This window comes from Manacus candei, unplaced genomic scaffold (genome assembly GCF_025592945.1).
Source record: "Manacus candei isolate 608988 ecotype Guabito, Panama unplaced genomic scaffold, ASM2559294v1 h1tg000034l, whole genome shotgun sequence".
NCBI classification, from domain to species: Eukaryota; Metazoa; Chordata; class Aves; order Passeriformes; family Pipridae; genus Manacus; species Manacus candei.
The window spans coordinates 11618460-11638722 of NW_026138082.1; the positions used below are offsets into that span (position 1 = coordinate 11618460).

At 37.2% G+C, this 20263-nt stretch overlaps 1 protein-coding gene across 4 annotated transcripts in view; it reads left to right on the forward strand.

The window, feature by feature from the left end:
* The window catches only part of HS3ST5 (heparan sulfate-glucosamine 3-sulfotransferase 5), a 188160-nt gene that overhangs the window by 94526 nt on the left and 73371 nt on the right, over positions 1 to 20263 (forward strand). For all 4 annotated transcript variants that reach the window (XM_051792261.1, XM_051792258.1, XM_051792260.1 and 1 more), the window contains exon 2: positions 4396 to 4603. The gene's annotated coding sequence lies outside the window, so the exon portion shown is untranslated. The remainder of the gene's footprint in view (positions 1 to 4395; positions 4604 to 20263) is intronic.

Sequence of the window (20263 nt, forward strand, 5' to 3'; positions counted from 1 at the left end):
CCCTGAGGGTAATTGCATTTTATATATATCTGGTAGGTGGAAGAAGCAATCTATAGAAATTCCTCCCAGATTTCATCAACAGTTTCTGGACTACGTGCAGTCAGCTCTGCAGGACTGTGCTGCAGGGCTTCCCAATGCTGCTACCCCAAGGCAATCTGTCGGAAAGATTTACCCCAGAGATATAAATACTAGAAGCTCTGGCTTCTTAGAAGTTGGGGCAGTCTGATTGTCAGGTTTGGAGAGATGCCATAGGCTGAGAAATTTTAGGTTATTCTGAAAATTATTTTTATGGAGCAGAGAATTGGGATCAACCCAGGAGCTAAAGATCATGGCATAATTTAGAAAGAGGGTAAACCTAATTCAAATCAAGAAATCTTGGGGCTGGCAGGGAAGCTGTCAGGGAAATGACATACTAGGGTGAGAGGGAGTTCAGAGAAATACTAGAAAGGTGAATGTGTACAGGATGGACCAGGTATTTGCAGAGAGAAGCCAGGGGAAGCCTGGAAATGAAAATCTGTGTGAGTGAGACTTGTTTTACTTTTTTTTTTCCTTTGTCCCCAGTCACATAATTGCTTTCTGTATCTCTTTTCTTGGCATTAGAGCAAATTCGTTATTTTTGTAGGGACCAATTCTAACTGTGACTTGAACCTTCCAGAGTAGCCTTGACACTTTGAGAGTTAATGCCTTCTGTCTCGTTCTGTAGAAGTGTTAAGTATGATTCAGCTGTCATGGTTTAATCAAACTCATTTTATTTTTCATTGAAAAGGACAAAGTGTGTGCACATGATCAGACTTTGTGTATTATTTGAGGAAGAGTAACTTTCATCTGTGAATAAAGAGCAGATCAATTCTTAAAATTTCCAAGTCTTCAGTTGTTTGCTATTTTCTGAGCTAAAAAAAGATAAATTAAAAATTAAAAAAAAAAAGAAGAAAATTTCTTTTTAAATTCTGCCTTTACAGGATGAAAGACTCTTGTCTTTTCACCTGTTTTTATAAAATTTTATAAACTTTTTTTTTCTTGAATCACACAAAAACTCCCACATTTAACAGATTCAGAGAAGGAAACCGGTAAACCAGCTCAGGTTCATTATTTAAAAGAAACAAACATAACCATCAAGACTTACTTTTTGGTGTGCTTTGACTTATGATTTTTAATTGTTCAAGTCCACAATAGTGGACACTGGAGCAGCCAGATAGCTATGCAGTATTTAGTTGCCTTGCCCTTGGCAGGAGTGGGAACCAGCTCAAACCTTTATGCAGAGCAGGTGACTCGTCTTGAATATTTTCTAATGCGATACAATATCCTTTGCTTTGGAATTCTGTGAACTTTGAAATGCTTTTAAGTCATCAAGCATCTGAGTAGGGAGTTTGCTCTCTTAATGAAGAGTGATGATACAGCTACATCAATGAGTTATGCTCTTATTGCTTAATCCTCTCCTCCTGTCTCTTTACTAAGTGAATGGAAGAAAGGCAGGAGATCCCTCCTCATAAGGGCATGTGGGACTATATAAGGACCACAGTTTTCTGGTGTGTGTTCAAACAACTTTAGCTTATTAGAACAAAAGCATCTAGGAGGTGTTTTTTGTGCAAAAAGGGTTACACAACTTACTACTTAATAGTGTTAATGCTAATACTGGCACTCTTACACAAAAAGCAATCAGTCTGTTGAAAGGATTCCTACTTTAAGAAAGAAAAGTGGTCCTTTTGCCCTCTTGTGGGGCATAGAGAACTCCTTGGATCCTGGGCATGAAGTCTGAAAGGATACATTAGACAAAGACTCTAGTCTTAGTTAGAGTGGATAAATGTACATTAAAAATGGACAGTCATTAAACAAAAATCCCTAGTGTTCTCATTACCACAAATAGAAATAGTTAAGTTAGAAATCACATAAGAAAAAAAAATATGTTACTCCATTTAATTTGATTTTTCACTTCATATGTATTCATTTAAACTGTTTACAATAAATAAATCGATTGCATTCGTGATCATTATATATAATTATATGTATTGATATTAGCGTATATTTCATGTTGAATGGCAGCTTTTATTGGTAGATCTGTCATTCCTGAAACTTATTGTTTATTATCAGTATGAGACTTCATCAAATAACAGAAGAGAAATTCTTTCTAAGTTTGAAAACAATCTATTCTTGGCAGAATATATGTGTCCATTTAACCTGAACAGAATCCATTTTATAAATAAGTCTACTTATTGTCAACACATTATTGACTAGTCTCCTCAAGCCTGATGGTAAACCAGTTCATTCTGCCAGAATGCCTATAAAATTATACAACTTTTAACAACATTATTCTTAGGGAGGTTGAGTACTGCTCTGGAAAATTTTAAGTTATTTAATTCATGTAATCCATCTGTTGGAAAGAGGGGAAATGTATATATGCAGCTTTTCTCCAAAAGTGTTTTCAAATCTCTCTTCTTTTCTCTAAAACCTCAAAGTTGGTGATCATGGCCATAGCAAAGCCCTTAGAATACATTTTATTTTCCTTGTGAACAACTTAGCTGAAAATCCTTTAACTCGGAGCAGAGCTTATTTGTGACACATCAAGAGTCCCTTGAGAGCTCTCTCTTAAGGGATTTATCACATTTGCTTCCCTCATAGTCTGTGTCACACATACAAGTGATAACAAACACTGTTTGGATCTAATGCTACAATCTATATCTCTAAGTATCACTGACATCAAAGGAATCAGACCCTTATGATTTTCAAAGTGCCATTCACATCTGATAGATGAGTTCATTGTCTTCTTCATGTGACTATTAACCTTCCTCCAGGGAGAGCTTGTAGGCTTACAGAGATGTTTTGTAGGGTTGGTTTATTTGTTTACTTTCTATAGCCAACCTATTAGTTCTCAAAGATACTGTTCATGATACTGGCATGATTTCTCAGAGCAGTAATTCCCATGTTTTATTAGTTATTTCAGCTGAACATTTACTCTATGAAACTGAGCTATCAAAAGAGGGCTTTTGGGACACTATCAATTCGGTCTAATGTATGAGCTCGAATTATTGTATCATTATAATATGCTGCTTGGTGTCTTTTGCCATTGATTTGCCTATATTTTTTAAATTGCTCAATCAGAAACCATTTATCTGATAAATTATTAATGAATAAGTGTTTGTGATAGAAAAACACAATACACAGCATTTTAAATCATGTATCATACAGGCAACAGCAGACAGAAGTAAACTGCTGTTGAACCAAGTAAGTGGTTTATGTAATGTAGAGGGAAATTATGTGGTGAAATAAACACTTCATTGCAAAGAAAGGGCGACTGCTGTTTTCCTAGACTTTTACAAGATTCTTGTACATTTCTGTTCCTTTATTGGTGCAAAATTTAATTTCACATGTGCAAAGGCAACTGCACTTTTTAGACTACAGCCATAATCTAAGGTGCTTAAACTGGTCATTCTTTGTAATATTTTTGTAGAAACCTTTTGATTTAATTCTGACCCTCTACTCAAAAGTATTTTTTGCCAGCTAAGAGAATAATTGTGGAGATAATGTCTTTTGGCAGGTCACATTGGCATTGATGATTTTGAGGGCTTATCTGTATTGCAAATTCCTTGATGCTTGATTTACTTTGAAAGAAAGTAGATATGTTCATACCTGAAGCTAGAAACTGTAGTATGGAATTTGCAATTAAATACCATATTCACGTTTGTATCTGTGTCCCATTTCTTCAATATGGAGGCATAGATAACTGGAAAAACAAAAACAAAAAACAAACAAAAAACAACAACAATAACAAAAAACCAAACAAAAACAAAGCAAACAAACAAAAAAACAAAACCCAAGCCAACCAAACAACAAAAAAACAGAAGAAAGAAAAAGCAAGATCAGTTAGACAATCTCACTAAATATTTTTAACATTTTCTCCAGATGGATCTGGCGTTATTCTCAATATAAAAGTAGTTTCTTCAGTGATTTACAAAATGGCTGTAAAATACATTTCTGTCCAGTATCAAGGTAAAATGTAGCAGAGTAGCAGTATCACGTGCAATATATTGCCTCTTACCAGTAAAGATCTAACATTCTTTTGTCTCTAACCCACTTAAAATAAGTGTATTTAGCAATTTTCTGTCATCAGGAATGGCTTTTGTCTGGGGCTTCGTATTGTGAAACGTTTGCTGTAATTTTCCTTTCTCTTCCCCTTCCTCCCTAACCTGCACTCTAGATTCCAAGCTGCCAATGTTTACAAGATACTGAGACAGTACTTCAAAAAACATGAGCTGACAAGTACTACCTCTGGGCCCCTACTGAAAAAAAATTATTTTCATTCTTAAACAGGGCAACGGAGTGCTTGTTTTTTCAGTTGTTTAGTTTAGCTTGTTGGGTTCTTTTTAAAATACGTAGCAAGTGTCTTCTCTTTTTGTACAGGGCCAGCAAGTTGTACACCATTTCAGCAGAGATGCCTGATTTTTCCATCTGCATACCTGGACATGCTTTATTCCCTGACTGGTCTTTTCAGTAAACACTAAAGACTTCCTGAGACTGAACAACGGAACAGATGAGTTAAATTCTCCTGGAATGTTCTTCATCAAACATAGATGTGCTGGACTTTCTGGACGTGCATAAGGACACAAAGGTTAGTGTCTTCCTTAAAAGCCTGAAGTTTCGTTTAACCTTTAGCACTGCAGAATATGTTTCAATTTTTTGCTTAGATGGAGACACAAGTGAATAAAATGGTGAATTGAGATCACATACAGAGTTGAGATCATGCTTTTAACTGCCACATGATAAACATGCTTAGTTAGCTGGTACAACCTAAAGCCCTCTGAATGACTCTCTGACCAACAAGAGAAAGATCTACCCATGTTCTGAGCTTGATTACCATTAAACATTTCTGTGGTAGTTCTTCTAAACTTGGATTTAGTGCATTTCAATCACCCTCACCTGGCTTACAACAGGTAAAAGTGGGAAAAGAGTGTTCTGCTTACCTTTATTCACAAGATGGTTCTTGTTTGGGGATGACGGGGTAGGTGTTTGCTCAGCTGTGTGTTTAGTTGTTCTAGATGGCATGTCGACTTGAGGGGAATGGCAAAAACATACATATCATGTTAGAAAAAAATTAATTTCTTCCTAATGGCAGCTATTCACTTTCTGGAAGCTGTGAGATTTTAATAAAATTCTTTTTCTATCTTTTGATCTCTCTTAAAATATTATATAATCTATAGATATTATTCTGACACTATTTTACCACCTCAGGAAATCAACCTTGATCAGGATAATTCACTGACATAATTTTTCTATGGCATGATCGAAAATGTAGAAGAAATAATTCTGAAAACAGTACATGCTCAGAAAGGTGGTGGAATGTGTGTGGGCATATGTGCACAACAAGTCATGTCTCAGACACATAACTGACAAGGCAAGTAGCAAGATCATGAAGATACATCAGGATTTTTAGCACTAATCATAACATTATAAAAAAAATTATGTTTATAATGATGTGGATAATGCTATGAGAAGTAGAGAAAGTGAACAATCATGTAACCTTGATTTTATTCTATGATTGCCATCTGTTTTTCGTCTTTTGCAGGATATTCTTCAGGATTAATGCTCCATCTTGGTTTGGGGAAAGAGGGAGAAAAGTTCTTTTCAGTTTTACTCTGGCAAAGTTGTCTTAATTCATATGGTCATTTAAAAAAAATAATTAGTTTTACAAATACTACTTTTTCTTTTTAAACATCCCCACAACCTATTAAAATAATTTCAGGAAACTTATTGGCTAAAGTAAATGGAGCTCAAACTTGATGTAATTAGAACTACAGGAATTGAGTTCTGCTTTCTCATTTTTGTGGAAGGATTCTAGTGATATCATCTGAATAATAGCTTTCTAATCAATCTCCTTCTGTCTGCTACTCTAGCTAGTATTTATGTTTGCATTCTAAATGCCTAGTCCCTGCATAAAATAATTAGAAGACAAAAATATCATCCCTTATCAAAAGACATTGTTTCCCCATTGGCACCAAATGTCTACTCCAGATATGAGAAGAGGAGAAAAAAAAATACAGTTTTGGTTTACCCCAGTTCTATTGAAGTTACTGAGAATTTTTGTAATAGAGTTCAGTAGGAATATGAATATAAAAATACAGACTTCATTCAAAAGTGGAAGCTTAGAGGAGTTGCAAGATTGTGTGTTTTTCTGTATGGAGGAGAGCTGTCAGTTCTGTGAGGTGCCCTCACTGTGATGCCTAAATATTTTCCAAGAAAGTAAAATTGATATTGGGTGATGCAGCCTAGGATACGGTTGGCCTTCTGGACTGCAAGTGCACACTCTTGTCTCATCTCCAGCTTTTCATCCATAAGAACCCCCAAGTCTTTCTCTGCAGGGCTGCTCTCAATGAGTTCATCTCCCAATCTGTACTTATATCCGGGGTTGCCCCGACCTAGACACAACTTGCACTTGGAAGTCCAAGTAGAACTTCATGAGGTTAAGGATCCTATATATCTTTCATTTTGCTTAAAGTGTTGTTACTAAAGCGCACATTCATTAATACCAGTATAAAAATTTGGATGGAAAATTATGTAAAAAAAAAAATTGTTTTACTCTTCAGTTTTGTGGATTTTTTAGTTTGTGCTAAAAATGTTACAAACTTTACTTATAGATTGGAGAAAAAACTGTCTTTGACAGGTAATGGATATGTTCATTTAAACAGTGCAAATCAAAAAGAATAAGCTAAATTATCTGACTGGCTGCAAAACAAGTGCAGTTTCACCTGTACAAATTTTCCATTATTAATTTTGTTTCTGGCTGATTTTATCAAATGCATGCAGCGAGGTTTATCCACAAGGCCTGCAGGAGCTTAGGTAACAAAAGTAAGAAATTTCCCTAATATAAGGGAATATAAGGGAATAAATGATGGCTATACTGAATTGATGGCTATACTGAATTGAGTACCTAGCTTATTAAATCAAAAGAAACATTGTGGATTTGTTGAAGAAGAAAAAAATAATATGATGGCTTATGACCTGGGAACATTTGGCATGACCTGGGAACATTTGGCATAACCTGAGATTTAAAACTGATCCTGCAGATTTTATGCTAAACCTATGGCATACAGACTACATCCTGGAGGGTATAACTTCCTGCAAGAGGTTGAGAGAAGAGTCCCCTAACATGGGAAAGACTGAATTCTGCCCTTCCATGTCCTACGAGGTTTACTTAATATGCAGAAAGAAAAATGTCTTCTGTCAAATATATTTTGTGAGGATGAAAAACAGAAGTGATCTGTCCACCATTTCAGAAGTAGGTCAGAGCTGTGAATCCTAATCTAAAGCAGCAAGACTGAAACTAAACATAAGGTCCCTTAAGACGCAGAAAAGCAGGTTGTGTTTAAGATACGTTCATGCCCTTGTCATCACCTTTGCCTGTCTTGTTGGTTCTCCTGAGAACCACCTTTCACACAAGAGTAACCACATCTTCCTCTCAACCAGTACTTCTTATCAGAAAACCTAGAGCTGCATACATCTATCTATAGCAGCAAAACAAGGCTTAAGCATGAGTTTGATCCCTGTCTCCTGCTCATCCATCCCATCCATTCACATGTTCCCTAGCATGGTTTTGGCCCACAGTCCCATTCAATGCACAGTAGATTTCAGGGAGCAGCATGGGGAAGGGACAGTTTCCAGGAAGCCACTAAGAATACAGCCACCTTGTTTTGGGATGGAGACAGGGTTACCCACACTCTGGGCAAGAGAGTTAGTCCTGGTCTATTTAACTTAGAAGCATTTCCACAGCCGAGTGTTGCAAAGCTGAGGCTTCCACTGACTCTAGTTGTGGAGCCCAGACATCCATGCAAGTTGTTTCAACATATTCTTTTGTTGTCAATCTTTTCACTGATCACTACTTAAAGGACAGAGAATATGAGGAAGATAAGCTGAGACACCTCCTCTTCCATTTTGGACTCTTAGACAGGATGCAATGCAATGTATTTATAGTATTTATTGGTTTTACACAGTAAAACACAATTTATTTACAGTATTTATTTCTCTTACATGTTAGAACATACTATGATATCTAATCCTAAACTCCAGGCCTTTTTATTTCTTTTTTTTTGGTGTAATTTCTAGCTTTATTGAGATAAAGAATTTACATGAAAGAAGTTAAGTTTACCCTGCTACTCTTGTGGCAAAAGTTTGTTCCCTGTGTCTTCTTGCTAGTTCATAGTCTTTTGCTCATGTTTGTGTAGTCATTTCTGGAAACTTCATGTAAAAGTTTACCTTACAAGTATGTTGAGCACCACATCTATGCTGATTCTGATGAAATATCTGTATTGCAATTTTCTCCTGTACAAAATAAGAAACTCTTAAACATGGAATTTTTTTCAGCAATAAATTGATGAGAGAAATATGACAATAAGTTGTAACAATATAATAATTAAATAATTAAAAGTATAAACCCATGAATTCTAGGTATTTTGTCCCTTCTATGAAAAATATGAATACCAAAAAGCTTTTACAAGAGGTACTAAGGATGTATGACTTTATCGATAATTTAATTCATGTAAGATTTAAAAAATATTTGATTTATGAAAATGTGGGCATTTTTACTCACTTGGAAAAAAAGGCACTTTAAACAGCAGGATGTAATTTCAGACTATTTGCAGTCAAGAGGCCTCTACTGAGCAAAATACTCATTCAATTTAGAAATGCAGATTATAATAATTTTCCTATCTCACTCACAGCAGGACTCCTGCCATCGTTTTGCAAACCCACAGGTTGCAGTATTGAATGACTAGCTAACTTCAGTTTCAGGTAACACATGCTTTAAACATATTCTCATGAGCTCAACTTAGTTATAATGCAAAGCTCCTTAGTTTCACCAAGTGAAATGGGATACACTTAAATTGCCTCATCTAATATAATACTTCTTAATACATGCAAAGTGGTTTATGATGGCAAAGCTTGTAGAGCATGAAAATCAGCAGGGAAAGTAAGGTTTTCTGGCTAAAACTGTCAAAAAGAAGTCCTATTTTATATCATTTCTATTTAAGAAGGTTAAGAATGAGGAAGGAGAGACTGGAATAAGAAATAATCAGTCCAGAAAAATGTAAATTTAGGACATTAACCTTTTAATATATCAGCTCTACCAAACAAGAAAATTATCAAGTAAAGCTGTTCCTTCAGTAATATCTCCTGCACCATAAAATTAAATGTAAAATATACAGTGGCCAAAACATATTGCAGTAAGCAATGATAGTCTTTATTCTATCTGTTTTGTGCAGAGTTTTATATTGTGCACCATGTTTCCATTTGCTAGTTTAATAATCCAGTTTTGTGTGGCTGTATTAATTTGCAAGGACTTTTTAATTTCAGACAAGGTGGAGGACTTATTTATCTTTCTTCCTCCTTTAAATGCTAAGTGAATATATCACAATCTTGTATACCTTGCAAACACAAGACCTGGTTTCAATAGGACCCCAAAACAACTGGTAACATCATTTTTTTTTCCAATATCCTGCACCTGCAGTCTGACCATAGGGTTGTAAATCCTTTCCCTACATCCTTTTCCAATACTTCCAGAAAACTCTTCAGAGAGGGGCTAAGCTGCTACAGGCTTTGCAGATGACACCCAAGTGTATATCTCATTTTCCACAGATGTAACCAGAGCCATCACAAAGATGTTGCACTGCCTAGAGGAAAGTGGCTCCTGGAGAAGAGCATCTGGCTGCAATTGAATTTGGGTGAGATCCAGACAATATTGGTTGAAAGACAGAAATGATCCAAACAGCCAGTTGAGCAAGATTCCTAGGTGTACGCCTTAAGCATTGATTTGCAATGAGGCTGTTCACGTCCTTGGAAAAAGACAGGAATAAGCACGTCGCTCAGCTGTGGCCCCAGAGAATGAACCAAGAACTCTTTCCAGTCCAATTAAAAGCATCTGCAAAGCATTTTTTTTTTCAGTCCTTGCTAGCTTTTCACCATGCATAGAAAATGAGGCAGAAAAACCAACAAAATCTAGAAAATTCTTACATGCCTCCAGGAAAAAGGCCTAGCCATAAAGATCTCTGCTTACTTTTTAAGGGATTGGTAAAACTCACTGTATCCAGGGCTGTTTCACCCTTCACAATAAGAGAACACTGTTTCTGCAGTGCAGCGTCTCTTAGGCTGTCTTAGGCATTAGGATGGAAAGCACTAATCTTGTTGTCAAAGGTACATCCTGTTTGAATTTCTTGATATCTGTGATTACTTTTTCATTTTCTAGAAATGGACAGATTCTACAAGAAACAATCTGAAACCTTCCAAGCAAAGAGGGTTCCTGAGAGAGGCATAATGCTTCTCTTCTGGTTATGCAGTGAGTTTTAGGGTCTATACGCACTGAAAAGGTCTTTCAATAAAGAATTTGACTTCCTGAAGTTCTGTATGTCTGCTAAAATTAATATTTCTCCTCTTGATGGCGTAAAATTTAAAGACAAGTATCCCAATTTATCTCTGGGATATCATACTACCATCCTTCATCTGTGAAGTTTCAGCATACAACAGTTCCTATAGGAATAAATAACTGGTGAGTAGAGGTAAAACCACATGTGAAAGCTGTAAGCAAATAATGTCCCATGAAAGCACACAGTTGGAGAAGCCACACACAATATTCTTGGGGAAGCTGGGAGTCCAATTTCAGGATGGAACAGGTCTTTGAGCCTGGCGCCAAACACTGATGAAAAGTTACAAGCATCTTTATGGAGCAGAAATAACTGTAAAACTGTTGGTATTTACTGTCAAAATCTCAAATCTTTTCCCTGGTAGCATTATCTTTGCTTTACTCAGTTTCCCCAACAGGGAACAGAAAAAAGACTTCCTGGGGCCTCACTCATGAGGATTTTTGTGGATGTAAGCCATCACCTGCAGCTTATTGCCCTGGATTTTCTGAGGTCAACACATGACCCAAGTAAATAAATAGTTCTCTTTTGTTTTCTCCAGATCACGTTAAGGAATACACAAGAGTAAAATGACAATGCAGCTCTTCAGCTTTTTGTTTTTCTTCTGGTGATTGCATAGTTTTGATTTTTGGTAGATAACTTGTCAGAAATTCCTGTCTCAAAAGCAAGGATCTATTCATACAGTACTCAAGTCACCCTTTTTTTTTTCTATATACATTTTGGATATGTGAACTGGAGTACTAATTTTAATTGGTTAATCTTTGGGCCTCATGAGGAAAATACATTCCTAGAATGTTTTCCTCCTGGTAAGTCCTTCCTTGCAGTCTCTTACTGGCTCAACAGCTGTGCTGTTTATCCCAACTTCATTCACTTTATGAAAACTCTTTAAAATGTTCTCCATTAAAGGCTGTGTAGAAAACTCAGTGCCTGCTTGTGAGGCACTTGTAGGAACATGTAGTTATTGGGAGGAATAAAATTAAAAATGCAAAAGTACTATTTAATTGGTATATGTACAGCCATGCTGTACTTACTGCCATCATGAATAAAGGATTTGTTTTTCTAAATTGTGTGTATATTCTTAGAGGGGTATTTAAAATACAGAACTTGTTAGAGAAGGCCTGGAAACAATGCAGAATTTCTCCTGTTTCAGCACTCGAATCATAAGGTATAATCATAAATCCTGGCTGCAGTCTGACCAGCTAAAAGGGCACAGGGGACTCCTCTAAAAATATGGGAATTTCTTTTCCTTGACCATTTGTGTAACCCAGCTTCCCTGAGGAATGAACAGCCAACCAATCCACTTCAGGGTCTAGCGGTGTTGTCCCTCCCAAAAATGCCCTGTCACTTTGGGAAATACCAGCAGAGATGGGCAAGTGAACACCCCAAAACCCTTTCCTGATCAGCCTCTGCCTCCTGGAGCCTTTGCAAATCAGAAGCTGCAGAGCATTTTGCTCTCAAGGGGATGTAATGAGAGCTGACATGCTTTGATCTGCTAGGAGACTCACAGGAAATGCTGCCATAAAAATACCAGGTTCCTTGGGGAATTTATGCTTGTTGATTTGGTTGGTATTTTTTTCTATATTTTAATGGTTACTTGGAAGCTTAAATCCTCCTTCCTTCCCTAAAAGAGAATTACAAACCCAATTGCAAGTTGTGTATACTAAAGTTTGCTCTGTCCTTCCTCCTTGTTCTGATAGAGGGTGGCATTTTCCCTCCTTTATTAATATATTGGTATCTTAATGGAGATCAAGAAAGCTATTGGGGCTTGACAAAGTGATCCCTGCCTTAGCAGCTTTGCTTTCTTTTCCTTACCGTTTTTGATGCACTAACTTTACTATTTTGTAGTGCAAATACTATTCGCTGATTTTTTTCTCCTTGCAGATTAATGTGTGTCAACATGAGGTGACAATGGTATTTTCTTTCCACAATGCACTTTGTTTTACAGCTGTATGTATTTGTGTGATTCCATCACATGGTAATATATACATATTGCTACGTGAATATCTGTTACAGCTTGTTTGAAAATGTCAGCTGCACCCTCATGCAGTCATAAAGCTTACCATAAACAAAGCTTGAATATTTGCTTTTTTAACATCTTGTGGATATAAGCATTCTAAAACTATGCAAATTCCTACAATGGATAGAACTTTGTTATAATTTTGCTGCCCAACGTTGTGTAACACTAACTTATTCCTAATTTACGTCCTTAAGAACAAAAGTCAATGTCCTTATATATATTTCTGGATTATTGGCATGGTCCTAGAAGGATGTAAATAGCTGAAGTATAGTACAAGAAGAATCTGAATACAAAAACCTACCATTTGAGGATTCACAACCATCTTAGCTTGCAAGAAAGTTTGTCACTTCAAATCCTGTGATCACACAACCCAGAAGCATTGCTGTATTAGCTATGCTGTGTATTCAGCTAACTCTCATTCTGCTGGCAGTTCAGATCTCACAAGACAGGTACCTCCAAAAACTTGTGTTCTGCATTGATTGGACACTGAAAATTTCTCAGTAATCTTGAGATTCTCACCTAAGAACATGAGCAAGATTTTCCTGGTTTGAGTACTTAGGCTTTAATTGGGAAGAAAAGGGAATAGAAACTGAATTCTAAAATTTACATCTCATTTTGAGAGGTAACTGACACCAAATCTGCTTTCCAACAGCAAACCAGCAGAGACTGTGAAGTCATAGGATAATATATAGAAAGTGTACTCACTAAAATACTTGAGTTTTCAATTACTTCTGCTCATGCATTTGTATTCTTGTGTTATCATGGATAGAAATGATGTTCAATGGTAAATGGAAGAAAATAATGGAAAATAAATGTATCAACTTATACTTACTGTTCCATATCACAGATGCTTCTTTAATATTTCAGATCCCTGGGCAGCTTAAATATGTGGATGTTTAGAAAAAAAAGCCTTTCTACTTTTGTCCTGTTTTGCAAAATTCAAAATGTCACATGAATATCACCCCATTTGTGACTCAGATTAAATGGTTTGGTACTTTTCAGTTTCATATTCTAAAAATGGCATGGATCTGAAGTTTATTTTCTTCATATCTTCTCTTTAAAAAATCCCCAAACAACTGGAAGGATTGCCCCATCTAAGTAGCTACTCCTTTCATCAAATACATCAGAGTTTTTAAGTTGTTTTCAGAAGTTATTATAGCTTCATCCAATCCTCTTATTCTCAGTAACTCTTGGAACCTGGCAGCTCAGTCAGGTGTGAAAAATAATCTAATTTTTATAAGCACTCTGAATATGCTGGAAGTTAGGTTTTCAGTAAATAAATGTTATGAATTTTTATTTTTTCGATATTCATTCCAAGATATTTGCACTACCTACAAACGACAGTGAACTAACACAGAAGACTGTAGCATTTCTGTAGTTACAGAAACTGTGCTGGAGACTTGGAGACATGCATTTGGATTCTTTGTCCCCGTTTCTGAATATCATGACTCCTTTATTTAGAATATGACTATATCTCAAAGATAAACTAAAAATAAGATAAGGAAACATTTTCCTTTATTTTTTTCCCCTCACAAATTGCGTGGATCTCACGGGCCCAAACTTGAATTGTACAATCTGTTCCTTGGCCTCATTGGAGGGACTGAGAAGTTTTCCTGCCTAGAATCATAAGCATGTAGCAGAACTCTCTAAATTGAGAACTTGCTCATTTTAAGCTGATTCTGTAATAAGAAGCCCAGATCTGAATCACATTCTGGAAATGTTTATCTCTTGGCACTGCTTATAGGGAGACTTTAGGGTGACTTCAGCTCCCAACTTAGTCACTTAACTGAGAAAGTCGTCGTGATGGAGGGTGAATCCAGACCCTAATGTTGCCACAATCCTACTCCAGATTCCGCATGAAATCTGACTGTAGCCGAAGCTGATGGGAGCTGTGTAATTGACCCCAAGCAAATAGAAGCTCTCCTCAGACCTTGATTCAAAACTCGCCAGAATGTTTAACCTTGTAAAATAAGGACATATGGAAATATTGACACAGCCTTGAAAGCTGTAACTCAAATGTGTCTGTAGTAAAATGTATCAAGATTGTAGCTTTGACACAGGAATGGGATGATGCATAGCTCGATGAATACAAGAGGTCTTTTCCTTTGAAACTCCAGACAGCAGTGTTCACTCTCAGCAAAGCTTAACAATATATAAATAGCTCTTTGTCACTGTCATGAATGCTTGTTTACAAATCCCTCAATCCCACTGAGTGCAAATAAAAATTGACAGGTAACATTATAATTGAAGATGCATGCATATATGCTGCAGTGTTTTTTATTTCTGCAATGTTGTGCTGGGCTGTGCCAAACACACTGAAGAAATGGGACCATTGCAATCATTTTAACAAGTTATTTGGCTGCATGCATGATGTGATCTACTTCTGTGTCTCGTGAATGCATTCAGCTTTACTTGTTAACCAGCAGAACATTATTTATTAATGAGTTCTTCATGCTTTATTAAGCCTAATGTCAAAACACCTCTGTGGGACTCTAGGCATGTTCTCTCTTTGTGTTAAAGCCTTCTAAAGAAAATGAAAAATTATGCGCCAAAGCTGCAGATAAAACCCAGTAGATATCAGTTCAATTACTCTTGATCCTGGCAGATGATGTTTCTGAATATTTGTGAAAGCACAGCATTTGATTGTGTGCTGGCTTAAATTAAAGCATTCTGCAATCTCAGATGTGTGTAATTAGGGTGCCTTAGAAACCTAACAAGGCTACTGTGGTCTCCAAAGCTGAGTGGAGCACTCAGATGGCAAAAACTGACAAGTTCACTGTAGAAGTATTGCTTTTTTCTGTGGACTGATGCTCCATATTAGAGGGAAAGACTACTTCATGGGGACCTTAAAATGATGTAAAGTAGTAACAGGGTGAATTATCTGTGTGATTTTCTGTCATTTGAGATGACTGTTATAGCTCAGGAAAATAATACTGCAGTTCAACAAACTTTACAGCCTTGATCTAACAGAACATCTTGTTTTCTAGCACTGGTATGAGATTCAAATCCAGCAGTTCTGCCTGTAAGAACATCCTACGAATGTACTTCATGATTTTTCTATATACATTGATATTTAACATCGGTTAAGCAACACCAGCTTTTAGATCATAGAAACATAGACAGAATGGAATAAACTTGTGATTTTACATAGTTGAAAAAAATAGTAATGCCAAGAAAGTCAGCATTTTCATCACTTTTTACATGAAAGAGATGTAGATTCTTCAGATATAGCTCCTAGATTGGTCTTATCTTGTATTTGAAAAGGAACCACTTAATCATGGGGTTTTTTAAAAGATTTTGGTAAACAGACCTAACGATGGCCAGTCAGAATCACTAGAGTTATCACAGTAAGCAGAAATCATATTAAAAACCTTAATCTATAAGAACTTAATAAAATTAAGGGTCAGTTCCTTTTATGAAACCACAAAAGAAGATACTTAATATCTGAAGTGACAGGCACAATGTTTAGCTGTTGAAATATAAAGTTCTGCACAGTAGAGATGTCATTTTGTACTGAAGACAGAGGTTCATTATAGGTTTTAGTGGAGATCAAAAATAAGGTGTAGAGACTTACTTTTGCTTTCAACTCACCCTAGCCTATGTTTATACACCAGATAAAGAAAGTAACAAAATGTGACCAAAGACACAGGCCAAAAACACTGGCTTACTTTCCAGACACAGACCAAAAACACTGACTCACTTTCCAACTCCAGCAGCAGAAATCTATGGAGAAAACTTCCTGGAGGCAGTTGCAGATAGATGATTTGGACCCTGCATAATCACCACTTCTTTATTTCCTATTTTCTATTTGTAATTACTACCAGTTATGAATATTTAATGTGAGCTTGTTTTGCACTTTTCCTTTTTCTTTCATCTTGCTACTTTCATCATCTTTCACAACATCTGAGAGATCAATGTAAGGCAATGGGATGGTTGGGGAATGTACCATATCATTACCGTATCACAGCAAACATAAATAATTGGGAGGACAGATCCTCAGCTGGTGCCTGAGAACGGAGCTGACCTGATTTCAGTAGAAGCTGTCCAGTTACAGGCTGTCTCATGCGGAGACCTCTTGGCACAGAGATTTTGGTAACATAAACTGAAGAGTGCCAGGCCTCCCTGTTGAAGTGCTTTATACCATCTTCTGCCAAGTAGACACTGGAGCCTGGTTTGCCTCTTTCCAAGTGGAATCATCAGAGAAAGAGTCCTGCCTGTCTGGTGCATGTTTTTTGTCTGACACTATATATAAAGCTGTGAAATAAGACAGGGATAGTAGAGGAAGGCTCTGCTCTTTTTCCATTGCTTATGTTTTGTGATAAATAATTGATCTTGCTACAGATGTTAGCCTGTAAATCCCAATGGGAAGGAAGCACCCCTGCTAGCCCAGAAAAAAATCTGAAATGACACAGAGGTAGGATCAAAATTTAAGTCACATCCTTTCCATTGGTACTTCCTATTGTTTAGCTTGGTTAACTGCAGAGGGTTTCTCTCACAGGGTGTAGGAGTTTTCTCCCCCATGTTGTTCAGCTACCACAGTTATTACAGATTTTCCTCCTCCCAGCCTTTGTTATGCATTCCCTATGTTACATGCACCACACAGCGTGTAGATGACAGAGGGTTATAAAATGTGGCATTACAGGGCTGTACCCAGCTCTAGGTCTGGCTCAAGAATCCTTGGACTGTACAAAGGCCAAAGAAAACAGGTAACTTGGCTTCTTCGGAAGTGCAAAGCATTGCAGGCTGGTCACCAATCCCGTGGCAGTCAGGCATGTTGCAGTACCCATGTTTAAATGGGTACTATTTGTTAGTTATACAGTGCTGTTTGTGTATGCTCAGAGATTTACACTAATATAAAAGTAGAACTAGATGTCACACCGAATCCTTTAGGTATTGTTTTATTTTAGTCTAAAAAAGATGTCAGTAAAATTTCATTTGTTTCAGAACCAGCTAAACATAATTTGCCACTGAGACTTAACTAGAGTCCAGAAACTCAGCAGCAACTCATTTTAGACCAAAGGGAAACTGTTGAGAGCTTGTCAGATCCCTCAAGAGTACAAGGGAGGCAAGCAAGTCTGCCTTGTACAGCTTTCCCAAGAGTACATAATTAAAAATCACCCTGTTCAGGAACTACTTTATATGCTTTTGTTTTTAATAAAGCCCTTTGAGACCAGCAGTGGTATAATATTCATACTGCTTTTTGTCTGTGTATGGTCTTTATACTGCTCACTGACAGCCTGCCACACTTTCTTCTCAACTGTTAGCTGTCTAATGAGCAAACTTGTGATTAAATGGAAGGTCGCTTGCTTCTTTACATGGATTCAGTACAAGCACAGCATGGAAAAATGCGGTTTCATTTTTCCAAAAATGAAATTTTAGGTGATTACTATGATTTTTGTGGTATGCACATTCCTGAGAACACAGCATTTTTTCAAAATGCAAATTGTCTGTTTATAACTTACACTGGTTCTGATTGTAACCTTCACCACTCACTGAGCACAGCAGAGTCATGACCAGCTTCACCGGCTTCACCCATAAGCTGATTTTGGTGCACACTGTCACTGATATTTATACCTGGCACATTTTCACATCTTCCTTTGCTGTGCGCGTGGGAGAGCTCACGGGGAATGATGAGGCATGTTTCCACCTCAGTGTTGTTCAGAGGAACCTGCTATGGGTAGAATTATCAGATGAGACAGGGCTCTGGTGAAATTTGGATTCAGTCCACCCCTGTGAACTTGTGAAGCTAAGGACACAAAAATCCTCACATATGCAGTAAGAAGGGAGAAACTGCCCAATCATGTAAAGTTAATGCTTTAATGATTGGATTTTTGTTTTGCTTTGCTTATGTTTGGGGGAAAAGCATATGTGGAAAGCTCTTCTCAGTCCTCAATTACTGCTGCTCCAGGCTATATAAGCTGTTGTAGCAGTTCTGATAAACCCACAGAAGATAATCCCTTTTCTGTCGATGGCACATTTGCTGGTATTTCTGCAGCAGTTCAGTAATGTCTTTATTGTGTAATACTGTATTTTAATAGTCAATTAAAATTCCCATTGAGTTGAAAAAATAGACTTGGGAACTTCTTGGAAGACCATTTGGCTAAAAGTACACATGAGACTGTGCTGATAATCACTGCCACAACACCATTCAAACTTACTCAAAAGCCTCACCTTATCATAATAAGAAAAGTGGTGAGGCAAGAGAAAACATATGTACCTTCCTTTATAAAGGAGTCTGTTGTTGAATTGAGTCTCATTGCTCTGTCATGACATTGTCCCTTCTCTTTTTCCTCCAGCACCACCATGTCTCTTCTACCTTTTGTTCATTTTCCCAGTTCCATTCTGTGTTGTCTTTCTCTCTCTTTTTCTTTTTCTGTGTTGTTGTTGTTGTTTTCCTCTCTTTCTCGTGTTATCTACTAATAACAAATAGTGCAGTGCCTTTATGTTGAGAATGGGAATGTGATGACTAGTCCAGTAGTCAGATTACAGCGGCTTCACAGAGACTTTTTGCGAATTCTTTTTTTTGTTTATGCCTTTCATAACAAATTTGTTTACAGCCAGCAGGTTAAAATGAATGAAGGTAACAGGGAATACATAAAATAAGCTCTCTATGAATAAGTACACTACTAACAGGGAACAGGGCTTGTGAACACAAGTCATTCCCACTTCTCCATTGCTCACTTCTGCCATCGCTGCAATGTTATCTTCAGTCCCATGATACTTGGTGGGTTTCTTAACACCTCAGCTTCTGGAATCACCTACTACATGAAGACCTGTGCTTCCATTCAGTATTTGTCGGTTCTCTCAGTTCATTAGAGGATCTTTTGTTTCCAGACATCATCAGTAGATATTCTTTTGGCACTTTTAAGATGATTTCCTCAGGACCTCCCCACATACAAGGAGGTGACAAGCTTATATAGTGTAGTTCACCGCCATGTAGATCCCCCATGTTGTGGGGATCCCCCATGTGTTCATAATATTTAAAAATTCTTGCAATTTCTTCACAGAGGAAGCATATTGCAGCTTCCACAGTCAGACACTGCAAGCAAAGCAAATGACAAAACTTAGGAAAAGCCATAAATAGGAAGCTCACAAGTCAAGACACAAACAAATCTCCTGTTTGAGAGAAGAATAATTTTAACCTTTTGGAAAGACAAAGATGGAATGAACTGCAAATAACATTTCATTCTTCCTCATTCTGTTGCCTCTGGTCTTTTGGTTCTCCAGGGTAGTGTGCAAATAAAAGTGAATTTGTACTTTAAATGTACTTCTATGGCTCTACAGATGTGTTATTAATGTGGATTTTTCAAGACACAAAAGGCCTGTGATTAAATTATATGAAAAAATACAATGGGCATCTGCTTGCAGGGCATTCCTCCTTCTGTTGTTTACTGCCAGTTGTGAGGAATCATGGTGAATGTTGGGGGAGTACACAAACAAACTTTTGCAGGGAGTAAAATCTGGGTCATGATGGGCTGGGGAGAGTGAAAGGGGTAGATTTTAAAACTTGCAAAAGCAGTAAAGCCCATGAGAATTGTTGCAGAATGAGGCAAGGGCTTGTTGGAGGCAGGTGTAGGGGACAGTAGCAGAAGGACAACCAGCAAGAAATAAACCTGGCATTTTTTAGTTCAGCATTTTTTTGTAGTTGATTCATTCATTCCACTTTCTGAAGCGTTTACTTCTTCCCTGGTGGGACCTTCATAAAGTAGTACACGTCTGGTTTCAGTTACGTGAGTAGAGCAAGGAGAAAAGACTAATGCCATGTGGAGAACTAGTCCTTCTCTGCAGTGGCCCAGAGATGATGTTTTGTGCTCCCGTGCACCTCTTAGCACTCCCACGCAGAAGGAAG